The sequence below is a fragment of the Leopardus geoffroyi genome, chromosome C3, assembly GCF_018350155.1.
Source record: "Leopardus geoffroyi isolate Oge1 chromosome C3, O.geoffroyi_Oge1_pat1.0, whole genome shotgun sequence".
Taxonomy (NCBI): Eukaryota; Metazoa; Chordata; class Mammalia; order Carnivora; family Felidae; genus Leopardus; species Leopardus geoffroyi.
In genome coordinates, this window is record NC_059338.1 from 48,771,204 (window position 1) to 48,782,187 (window position 10,984).

At 49.1% G+C, this 10,984-nt stretch overlaps 1 protein-coding gene across 9 annotated transcripts in view; it reads right to left on the reverse strand.

Annotated features, from left to right (window-relative positions):
• Window positions 1–2,831, reverse strand: part of FAM20B (FAM20B glycosaminoglycan xylosylkinase) — a 42,977-nt gene extending 40,146 nt beyond the window's left edge. For 2 of the 9 annotated variants that reach the window (XM_045452746.1, XM_045452749.1), the window contains exon 1: window positions 2,561–2,707. The gene's annotated coding sequence lies outside the window, so the exon portion shown is untranslated. Of the gene's footprint in view, window positions 1–1,780; window positions 1,906–1,949; window positions 2,446–2,560; window positions 2,708–2,802 lie in introns of those variants that run through there. The other 7 variants (XM_045452754.1, XM_045452751.1, XM_045452748.1 and 4 more) reach the window with 7 other exon arrangements.
• Window positions 2,832–10,984: the final 8,153 nt, after the last annotated feature.

Sequence of the window (10,984 nt, forward strand, 5' to 3'; positions counted from 1 at the left end):
CTGCACCTGACCGGGGCACCAACGGCCGCCCGGAGGCTGCAGGTGGCTAGAACAGCATACAATCACAGAATCGAATCTCAAGGCCGCTCCAGCAAGTAACACCCAGTACAGATACCCATCTTCACGGCAATTTTCAACAGTAATCTGAAACACGCTCTCTTGTCTTTTCCTTAACAAAAACAGGAACTCAACAATTTATACACTAGAGTATTTCCCCTTCCTTCATACTGTTTGCCATTCATCCGTTCAACCACCAAATATTTCTTGCACATCTACTGGGCGCTGTTAGGTGCAGAGAGAAAAGTATGCCAATTATCATCACTATTACGACAAACTGTAGTGCCTCATTGTAACTATACTTCCTACCTCAATCTACAAAACCACATGGCACTTAGTCCCCGGGTGACCAGACATCAGCTTCAGAAGGCTGTCTCCTTTTTATTGTTTGCAACTGTGGCCACAGAATACAAAGAGCAGCCTCTGCTTCTATTATGAGACTGCACCAATCATCAAGAGACAACCACTGTGGCTGCTATTTTTAAAAGTTATCAGTTCAAGAGCTGCAGTATCTGACTTCAGGGTTTACACCATGGAAATGATGGTCACACCAAGTGTGGGAAGTTCAAGTCTGCCCTGCAAACAAACAAACGAACAATTTCATTTAGAAATTCAATATTCAAAGAAGATAAACAGAAGAAGCTTTAAGGGCAAGTGAGAGAGCTGGATTCTACAGATGGAAATCAAGAGAATGGACTAAAAGTCAAAGAACTAGGAACTCAACATCAAATAATGAGAAGACATCTAAGATTAGATGATAGAAACAGTGATGTTTGTTCCCTAATTCAGAGTACCCAGAAAGAAAAGCAGGACATGCGTTTTCAAGCTTTCACTCTTTAACCCAATAGTAGCTATTTTCCTACTAGGTTCAGAGAAACAACAGAACAAATCAATGACACATTTTCACAAGGCACACTGAAAGAGAAGCTGTGAGCTCCGAGATTTCCTGATCATCTTTTGCCATGACCATTCTATCACCGCACTTTATCGTGAGCGAGGTTGAGAATCTGAATTACTTGCTTGTGCTTTTTTATTCTCCTCTGATAAGCACTTTGAAATCTGGAAACCCTTCCTGTTGACTGATTCCATTGTATGGTTCCAGGGATCAAAGTCCAACAACTTCGTAAACTTCAGAAAAGTTATCAATTTAACACAGAACATTAATTTCAAATCTACCTTAGGCTGGCTCTGAGTCTAGGCAAATAATTTAGCATTTTTAACACCTGTACCTCAGTTTCCCAAAGACATGTCTTGCTGATAAATAATATATGTGGAAGTGCTCTAAGGCTTAGCTCAAAGGTTCTGCATAAACTCAAGGATTATAAGCACACTGAGGTCTCTAACTCAATTTTTAAAAGCAACCCCAATGAAATTTATGCATTAATTTATAACACGATAGGAAATATCAATCTTAATCACCCGGTTCATGTATAAACGTATGAAGTCCTACAATTTAAAAGCTAAAAGATCCCACGTTCCTCTTCCCCTTTCAAGGTGAGAAATCAAATCTCCACAGGGAAACTGGGTGGAGAGGATACTGACACCTGGCCCTACCTAGCCTCAAAGTCGCAGTATCAAGCATCTCTAATTTTCCTAAATTACATACTCCTCACCCATCCAAGTGATAATATAGCCATTTAAAGGATTAAAATTCCATAACGACCAATCATGCCCTGTCGTCTCCACTTTCCCTCCAACATCCTTCCACCCCTTCTCTTCCTACCGGAAGACTTGCAGACAACAGAAGCCAGCTTAGAGAACGAAACTCTTTATCAGATCCCACAATCAAGGGCGCAGCTTGACAACTGCTCACATCCATCAAGGCAACGTTTCGGTTCGCTTTTAATCGCGGGGCCCACACACCCGGAAATGAAATCTCAAGCGCAACCCACTTTGGACTACCGTATCATTTCCTTAAGTTGTGCCCGAGTGCGAGTGCGGGGTGCACGATCCCGAGAGACCGCGGAGCCCCGGCACGGTTACCCTGCCTCCCGCCTCGGGCCTGGTGGTCACTTGCGCTTCTCGGCCACGAGGTGGGCCCGCGGGCGCGCGATCCTCCCCGGGCCGCCGCAACGGGCGCTCGGCGGGACGCGAGGGCGGCACTGGGACCGGTCTCCTCTAGGGACCGCGCCGGGGCGCGAGGGGTGGTCATTAGAAAGACCCCCGGCGGCCCCAGGTAAGGCCGCGCCTCAGGAGGGCCGAGCGGGCGCTCCTCCAGCCGCACCCGCCCGCAGGAGTCCGCCGGGGGGGCCAGCAAGGCGGGGCGCGCGGCCCGGGTCGGTCTCCAAGGCAGCAGTGGGGCCAGATCCGGGACCCGCCGGCGGCCGCTCGGGGACCGCTCCGGGTACCGGCGCCCGGCCCCTCGGGGAGGCGCCCCGCCCCCAAGCGGCCCCCGCCCGGCGCGCGCCACGCACCGCGCCCCGCCCGCGAGCCAGCCCGCACTTTCCCGCCCGCCGCGCCGGGGGCGGGGGTCGCGCGCCCTCCCCGCCCCCACGCCGCTCACCTGCCGAGCCCTAGGCTCGCTCCATGGCCGCCCGCGCGGTGCGGTGCGGTGCGGCCCGGCCACCCCCGCCGCCTCCCGGGAGGGGCAGCCCCACGCCGCGCTCACCGCCCCCAGCCGCCGCCGCCACTGCGGCTCCCGCCCACCCCCGGCCCGGCCATTCCCTGGCCACTCTCCCCGCGCTAAGCCGGCGGTCCCACACCCACCCCCCCCCCCCCGCCTCCGCGGCCCCCGACTGTTGGTACCGTCCTAGCGTAACGCCTTCCCCGCGACCAATCCAAGGGCTCACTCTGAGAGGCCCCGCCCCCGCCCTCCGGTGGGCGGGCCTACCGGGCTCGCTCCGGACGGCCCCCCTTAACCCTTCCCTTCCCGGGTCGGCCCCGCTTAACTCCCTCGGCGCCGCCTCCCCTCTGTCCTCCACCTCCCTACCGCCCGCCCCACTTGCAGAAACTGACCTCGAACTTCTCTCTTGCCTTTTCTTTTTTCTTTCCTGATTTTCACAAGCAGGTAGGAGGCCAGCCAGTGGGACTGGAGAGTTGGGGTCCTTTAGGTCCACTTCTTGTGAGAAGCAATTTCCCTACGCCTTTTGCCCATTTGATTTGCCTCGACTGATGCTTCTATCTTAAGTGTATCCCCCTCGCCCAAAAGTGGCCAACCTTCCTACATCGAGCGCCAGTCGCTCTTCCTTGGGACCAGAGCAACCCCCCCTGCTACATTTAGTAGCATTTAGCAAAACTGTGCTTAGTTTACTGTGGTATTAGTTGTTTAACGTCTATCTCCTGCAGTGGACTGTAGGCGCCATGAGGGCAGAACAGTGGCATCCTGTTTTCCAATACCCGACACCCAGTAGACTGCCTGTAAATGGTTTGCATGAAAGATTCTCCCTCCCCTTAAGTTGCTTCTTTTCCATGGATTGCGTGCAGATCATCTGTTGTATAATGCACCATTTCATTTATTCAGCATAGACTGAGCTTGGACTTAGTGTATGTCCAAGGCACGTTGTGTATATAAGGCACGTTGATTTGCGGGATAAGATGTGTGAGATGGGGAAAGACTGAGCCGATGCTTTGTTCAGGCTGTATAGTTCATTCAAGCAGTAGGATGCAGTGGAAAGAACTCCTTACTGACTATGTGACATTGGGCGTGCCAGTATCTAGAAAATGTCCTTATCTGGAAAATGGGAGTTAATCAAGGTACCTTATTTCACAAGATTGTTGTGAGGACCAAATTAGTAAAAGTGTGGGGAAAGTGCTTTCACATTATTGTACAATGGTAATGATTATTCGTGTGTGTATTTACTGAGCACTTGCCATCAGGAGAGCCTGAAGAAATAATGATGCCGGACACCAGCCCCAGACAATCTAGTGAGGGAGGCAGAAAACAATCAGTGCAAGAAGGAACACACTGTCAAATACAGAAGGAGTTGTGTCAGCTTTTTACTGGATGTAGTCGAAAGGGTTTGGGGTCGTTTTTCTGACCACGGGATACATCATTCTTAGGAAAATGAGCTGGATAGATACAGGGGTCTACTTAATTTCTCTGACATCCATCTGCCTGCAATTGGCTAATCTTGAACTTTGTTTACTACATCAGGAGACCATTAAACAAAAGGGCAAAGCAACAGTTCCTCTAAGATACTTTACCCCAAAGGATTTTCCTTTCGTGCCTAGAACTCTGACAAAGATAGTGAGGGTAGATTGTCCGTCACTGCTCAGGAGAGCACATCCTGTAGCTTCAGTTTCATGCTGATCCCTTCTGTCATTAAGGACATTCACAAGGGGGGGTTGGTTCATGGCCTCTCTAGGCAATCCACTCCAGTGTTTAATTTCACATCCATCAGATCCTTCCATCCACCCCATATGCTGCAGGACAGACACGCTTTCTCTAATTCTGTCTTCAGAGATGAGAAGCCAGGGGTTCAGGGCCTTCATGCTCTCAGACAGCAAAGTTGTCCCCCCCCCACCCCCACACCCGGCCGCCCCATCTTCCCCTCGCTAGACCACATTATTCAGGCTCTTTGTGACTGTATGCACAGCACCAGCACAGTCCTGATACAGCACGATGTTAGTATCTGCCCTCTTCTTCCTGCAGTGCGCCTTGCTTCCCAACCAATCCACAGTCAATATATTCTAGGTACTGTGGGGGATGCAGTCATTTAAGAAGGGGATTCTGCCTTCAAAGAGTTTACATGACTAGCACACAGGAAGCAGCTGCAAGAGATACGGGGGACTTAAATTATGCAGCACAGAGTCTGTGATCACTGAAAGAATCAGGGTCCAGGAAGATAGTGTGGGCCGGTATTGCCAGCGAAGGAGGATTAAAGTGAGCAAAATATGGGTGGGAGAAGAGACGGACGATATGAACCGAAGTTAGGTACTGCCGTGTGCACTCAACGACAGACGTCCTCGGCCAATGATACACGGTGGGAGACTTCCGTCCATCCTTCGGTGAATGTCTACCAAGTGCCACGTGCTGAGCTAGACCCAACTCATGCAAAGGCCAAAGAAAGACTGGTTCTCATGCTTGAGAAGCTGATAGTCTAGTATTGAGAAATAGAACGGAAAGTCAGGGAGAACCCCCATTAGGAAGGTCTGAGTCCTTTGCCAAAACTTCTGTGATGCTTCTTTCAGAACTCATGTGATGTCGTTCTAGGCATCCCTGTCTAATCTCCCCCTTTGCCTCTCTCTTCCCTGTCCCCAAGCTGCAAGGCCCTTAAAGACACAGACTGACTTTATTTCATCTTTCTTTCCATCTGTGGAGAGCCTCCCGGAGAGTGCTTTCTCTGCATTGACATGTTGAAGTGCATCGAGGTTAAATCAGGGAACAAATTTGGCCGTCCCCTCTAGCCAGGGACAGTGCCCATATGTCCTCAGTGGAGGAGTCTTTAGTAGCCCAGTACAGCATCCCCCAGTGGCTTGTCCACGGCCTGCAGAATTCAATAGCAACTCCTCTGCTTGGCATTTCCAGGCCCAGTCCACCTTACTGGGCCCAGTTTCTGCTAATGTCTTACCTTCTACCTTAAATGATTCACTTGCTCTGAGGACATCCCCTTTTCTGCACCCCTGGTTGTGATCATACAGATTCTTCCTCTGGGACTCCCACCTCGCCCCACCCCCCTCTCTACTTGTGAAACTGTTGTGTATCTCCCAAATACCATTTGCTCATGAAGCCTCCCAAATACCATTTGCTCATGAAGCCTTTCCTGACCTCTGCAGCTGTGTATGTACTCCTGGGCCTCGAAGACTCAGAACTTTCTACCTCCTTTGCAGTATGGTTTGCAGTGATCTCTTTGGGGATATGTCTGACTCCTTCCCCTGGCTTGTAAACCCTTCATGGTCAAGGACAGTGTTCTATTCACATCTGTATCTTCCTTAGTGCTAATACTGTGCCTGGCCCATGGTGAACACTCAACACTTGAAAGAGAAGTTTTAGAACAGGTCCTGTAGGCATGAGAAATCAGAGATCTCTTTCTTGGCCTCCTTATCATTGTGTTTTCCTTTACCTGTTTCAGAATTTCCAGGTGCTTGCCAATTTGCCAAGCCCCAGGACTCAAATAACAGCCCAGCAATTCGAAGGTATAAGGGGAGGATTGTCTTAAGGTGACTGTATACACCAGCCCCAGCAGAACACACATGCTCGCTCGCTCTCTCTCCTTTTAAGAGAATACACCCACAATGATGGATCGATCCTACTGAAACTAATTAAGTTATTTCTACATCAAGAAACTTGAAGGGAGCTGGAGGAGAGCTCTTGCTGTTCCAAGGTGCTGGGAGCCAGGGAGAGGGAGATGAAAGGATTATTGAGTGAAGGAGCATAGGTGTCCCTGCCAGGGGCAGGGGCAGGGGCAGGGGCAGGGGCAGGAGCTCTGCCTCCACTGCCTCCGTCTCCGGGCAGGATTGTTCTTTGCATGGGGCTCTCTGCCGACCTGCCGCTTCTGCATTTCTTTCCCGGCTGGGCAAACTCCTTTCTCTCGTTTAGCCACTGGCTCTCCACAGCTGCTCCTAGTAGCTCACACCCCTTGCTCCCAGCACTGGGACTGCCCACTTCACCCCCCTCATGGCACATGTGGCAATGCCATCCGAACAAAACTTGCAAGTCCCAGGGACAGCATTATAAACCGCACACAGCACCCACTCAGCCTCTCTGCCAAGGAATTGTCCGGGATGCATGTATCTGAAAGTGATGGAAATCTTTCAGTTATTTCTTTCCATTCTCATTTTTTTTTTTTTAAAGCAGCTTTATGGAGATATAACTTACATACCATAAAACTCACCTGTTTACTTTGTACAATTCAGTGGTTTTCAGTATATTTACAGAGTTGAACAATTATCACCATAGTCTAATTTTAGAGCATTTTCATCACCCCCAAAAGTAATATGGGCTATTTTCTCTCTTATTCTGAAAATATGTTTGTCTATTTGTTTCGTTTTGGTTTTTTTTTTTTTTTTTATTTGCTTATTACAGGCAAAAAGAAAAATACCTCAAGGGGACAGTGAACTCCTAGAATTACTAAGAATGCAAAGGAGTTATAGCTCTCAAAGCTGCATTTCACTTAACTTCCACGGATGGCTGTAGTCGTTTAATTAGCCACTCCAAGATGTACACTTTGTTGTGGTATATCCTCCGGAGTGAATGGCCAGGGCCACGTCTTTGGACATTTTCCAGTTTGTTGTGCCTTTCTCTGATGCCAGTGGGCTCTCCAGCGGTTCTGGCAGAGACAATATTGCAAATTCCAGATTGCTAATTCCCACAAGGCAGTCATTGTGTAATAAGCTCAGGATGGTACCACATGCACATGGTATTTAATACACATTTTTTTTTCTTTTTGCCGTGATGGAAGCTCTTTAGTTTTTATTAGCTCAATTTAACGCATGAAGTAATTGCATTGATTACTGCAAGTGGTAATTGCAGCCACCTGGAAGTTCTGGGGTCCTTAAATTCGGCTCCCCTCCCCCACAGGTAATGTGCGAGAAGTTAAGCGGAAGGCCCTCTGAGCCTCTCTCACGACTGAGCCAGGGGTGTGCTCTGACTGCACAGGGACTTTTAAAATATCCCTACGCCTGCCCCACCTCCTCGAAGACTTGAGTTTCATTGTCTAACGGGGAAGGCCTCGCAAGGATATTTTTTCTTAATATCCTTGCTCTTAAAATATTTTTTATTTATTTATTTTCGAGAGAGAGAGATAGTGCAAGCTGGGGAGGGGCAGAGAGAGAGAGAGAGAGAGAGTGGGAGACAGAGAATCTCAAGAAGACTCCACCCTGTCAGCGCAGATCCTGACACGGGGCTGGAACCCACGAACCGTGAGACTGTGACCTGTGCCGTGAGACGATGACCTGAGCCAAAATCAAGAGTTGGGCGCTTAACCAACCGAGCCCCCCGGGTGCCCTTAGCAAGGTTTTTTGTGTTTTTGTTTGTTTGTTTGTTTGTTTGTTTGTTTTTTAACAAAGCTCCCGGCTTATTTTAATTTGCAACCCAGGCTGAGAACCACTCCTCTCCTAGTGACTAAGCCAGGATCATGTTGAACCATGTGTAATTGCCATCTTAGTAAGGCAAAAATAGTTGAATATTGGCAATTTCATGTGATTCGATCTAATATTCAGGTAATTCGTTTTTACTTTTATTTTTTTAAGTTTATTTATTTATTTTGAGAGAGAGCAAGAGAGCATGCAAGGGACGGGGGGAGAGAGAGAGAGAGAGAGGATGAATCCCAAGCAGGCTCTGCACTGTCAAGAAGGAGCCTGATGCGGGGCTTGAACCCACAAACTGTGAGATCATAACCTGAGCTGAAATCAAGAGTCAGGCGCTTAACTGACTGAGCCACCCAGGCGCTCCAACTGGTTTTTATTTTTGAGTGGGAGGAAAGATTGGTCTTTTGGAAGGTATTCCACAGGAAACCAGTCATTTCTCTACAAACCCCTGATCTGCAGCGCATGAGGGTGAGAAAGGTGTGGCAGGGAAGCCAATGACCTCTGTGATCAAGGTGCTGCATCTGGGTGGACTAGACCCTCTGCATCTCTTCTTCCAGTGCAGCTGAAGCATTCAGAAGCCCATGGCTGCCGTGCAAGGAGGGAAACGAGCAGGGCTGGCCAAGGGTGAGACAAGCAGAAGGGTTGAGGGAACGTGACAAGGAGAGCATCTGGTCCCTCCTTCAGTGGCATTTACGGTTAAGAATATATACAGTTTAAATACAGGGTGGGCCAAATGAAACGCTTGGATAAAGAAAATCTGGTGCTCAGGCCTGCAGCTTGTGACCCTGACCTAGAAGACAGATGTTCATGGTACAGAGAGGTGGCTCAGAACAGGGGAGGACAAGACATGTGACACAGTAGAACTAGGAACCCAGGGAGAAAGGAGCCAGCACGTCACAGCCGTCCATGTTGTATATAGATCATTGATTCATGTTGATGAATAGAATTCCTTTGGGAGACCACGTCATGATTTATTTGTCCATTTCTACTCTCAATGGATGTGTGAGTAGTTTCCAGGTCTGGGCTGTCACAGATAGCGTTGCCTTCCTCTGCCATGACGGATGTTTGGGTTTACCTAGGAGTGGAGGTGCTAGGTCATGGGGGATGCTTGCGTTCAGCATTAGTAGAAAGTGCCGGTTTCCCAAAACGTGGAACCAGTTTACACCTATATCAGCAGTGCATGAGTGGCGGCATAGCTCCACATTCTTGCCCCCTGAGTGCTTTCTGGGCCACTGAATTAATCAAACCTGGAACTGTCTACTTCCAACTTAAGTGTTTAAGCGACGACTAGTCAGAGTTTCTGTTACGTGCAGCCCAGAGCTTCCAAGGGCACTCTACAGGGGCAAGTCAGGGTGCTAAGCTCTGAAAGGCATCTTTCCTTTAAAGGCCAACCATTTTCTGGCGTGTGGGTCCCCCACCACCACTGGAGCAGAGCCTTTGTCTCTCCATAGGGAGCAGCGCGTAGGTTCCCTCTTTGTCGTTACCGTTTCCACCACTTGTCTAGGCCTTCCTCGTTTCTGTCCTAAACTCTGCTAGTGGGTGTTCTCCTCTGAGTCTCTCCCACTCCAGTCCATCCTTCCTACACGTGCAGTAGACTTCTGAGGTCTTCTGGATAATCCAGAAACAACTGAAATTATTTTCTTCGATATCGCATTTGGCCGCCCAAGAATATACCGAATGGCTTCTTTGCTAACAGCCAACTTACCACCCAGCCTAGCAACTATCGTTAACTGAGAGCTCCTTTTGTTTGCCAAGCCTGGGGCTAAGAGCACCACACATTATCTCATTTTATTCTCACAACAATCTCAAGAAGATCTTTGTGCCAGTTACAATGGATGGCCTCTCAGCTCCAAGCCACCCTTCATTGCCTGCTCTAGGAAACACAGACTGGACCTTTTTTTTTTTTTTTTTTTTTTTTTAAATTTTTTTTTCAACGTTTATTTATTTTTGGGACAGAGAGAGACAGAGCATGAACGGGGGAGGGGCAGAGAGAGAGGGAGACACAGAATCGGAAACAGGCTCCAGGCCCTGAGCCATCAGCCCAGAGCCCGACGCGGGGCTCGAACTCACGGACCGTGAGATCGTGACCTGGCTGAAGTCGGACGCTTAACCGACTGCGCCACCCAGGCGCCCCCAGACTGGACCTTTTAAAGATTTTTCTTTTGCTGGTGGCACACTGTCGAGCCTCGTCAGTAGAGAGCGCTGGCGAGGCACCTCAAGGGGGCAGGGCTTTCCTTCCCGGTGCTGGTGTGCCCCATTCAGATGGCCAGACTCCCGTAGAGCAGCGGGGCCAGCCGCTTCACCGGCTCCTGGTGGCCCCTGCATAAATGACAGCATCCTAGAGGGTGGGTTTTGAGCAAGTTAAGAGATTTCTAGCAAGTCCTCCATTGTAGCACTGCCATGACTTCTTTGCTGCTACCTCATGAGCCACGGCAACACCCCAGCGGTAGAGTCTGGACCTCAGTCCTGGGGGAGGAGGGGCTTCCTTGGCGCAATGGCTCAGCTGGACAGGGTGGTGGCTACTCTTCTTGTACTCTGGAGTTCTGTAGAGTTCTGTTCACATTTTCCTAGCCAATCCCTCCTCACTCCAACCCACTGTCACAGTTCATAATTCTTCATGTTAAGCTTTCTGTGCTCAAATCCCTGTCTAGTTTCTACCCCTGATTGGACCCTGATGGATATATCCCCTCTCTGATTGCACTTCTGGGTTTGTTTGTTTGTTTGTTTGTTTTGGAGTTAATGATATATGGTTTTTCATTTTCTTTGGTTTTATCTACTATTATTATTTCAATCCAAATATCTCAGCCAGTATACTCAATCTCCTCGTTGTAAACACAAACATGTTGGTTATTCTAAATTTCATCTTCTTTAAGAAATCTTTCCTTAGAATTCTCTTCCCCCTTCCCACACCACCTTTCACCCTTTTTATCTGGTCTGTCTGCAACATCATGTTGGGAAT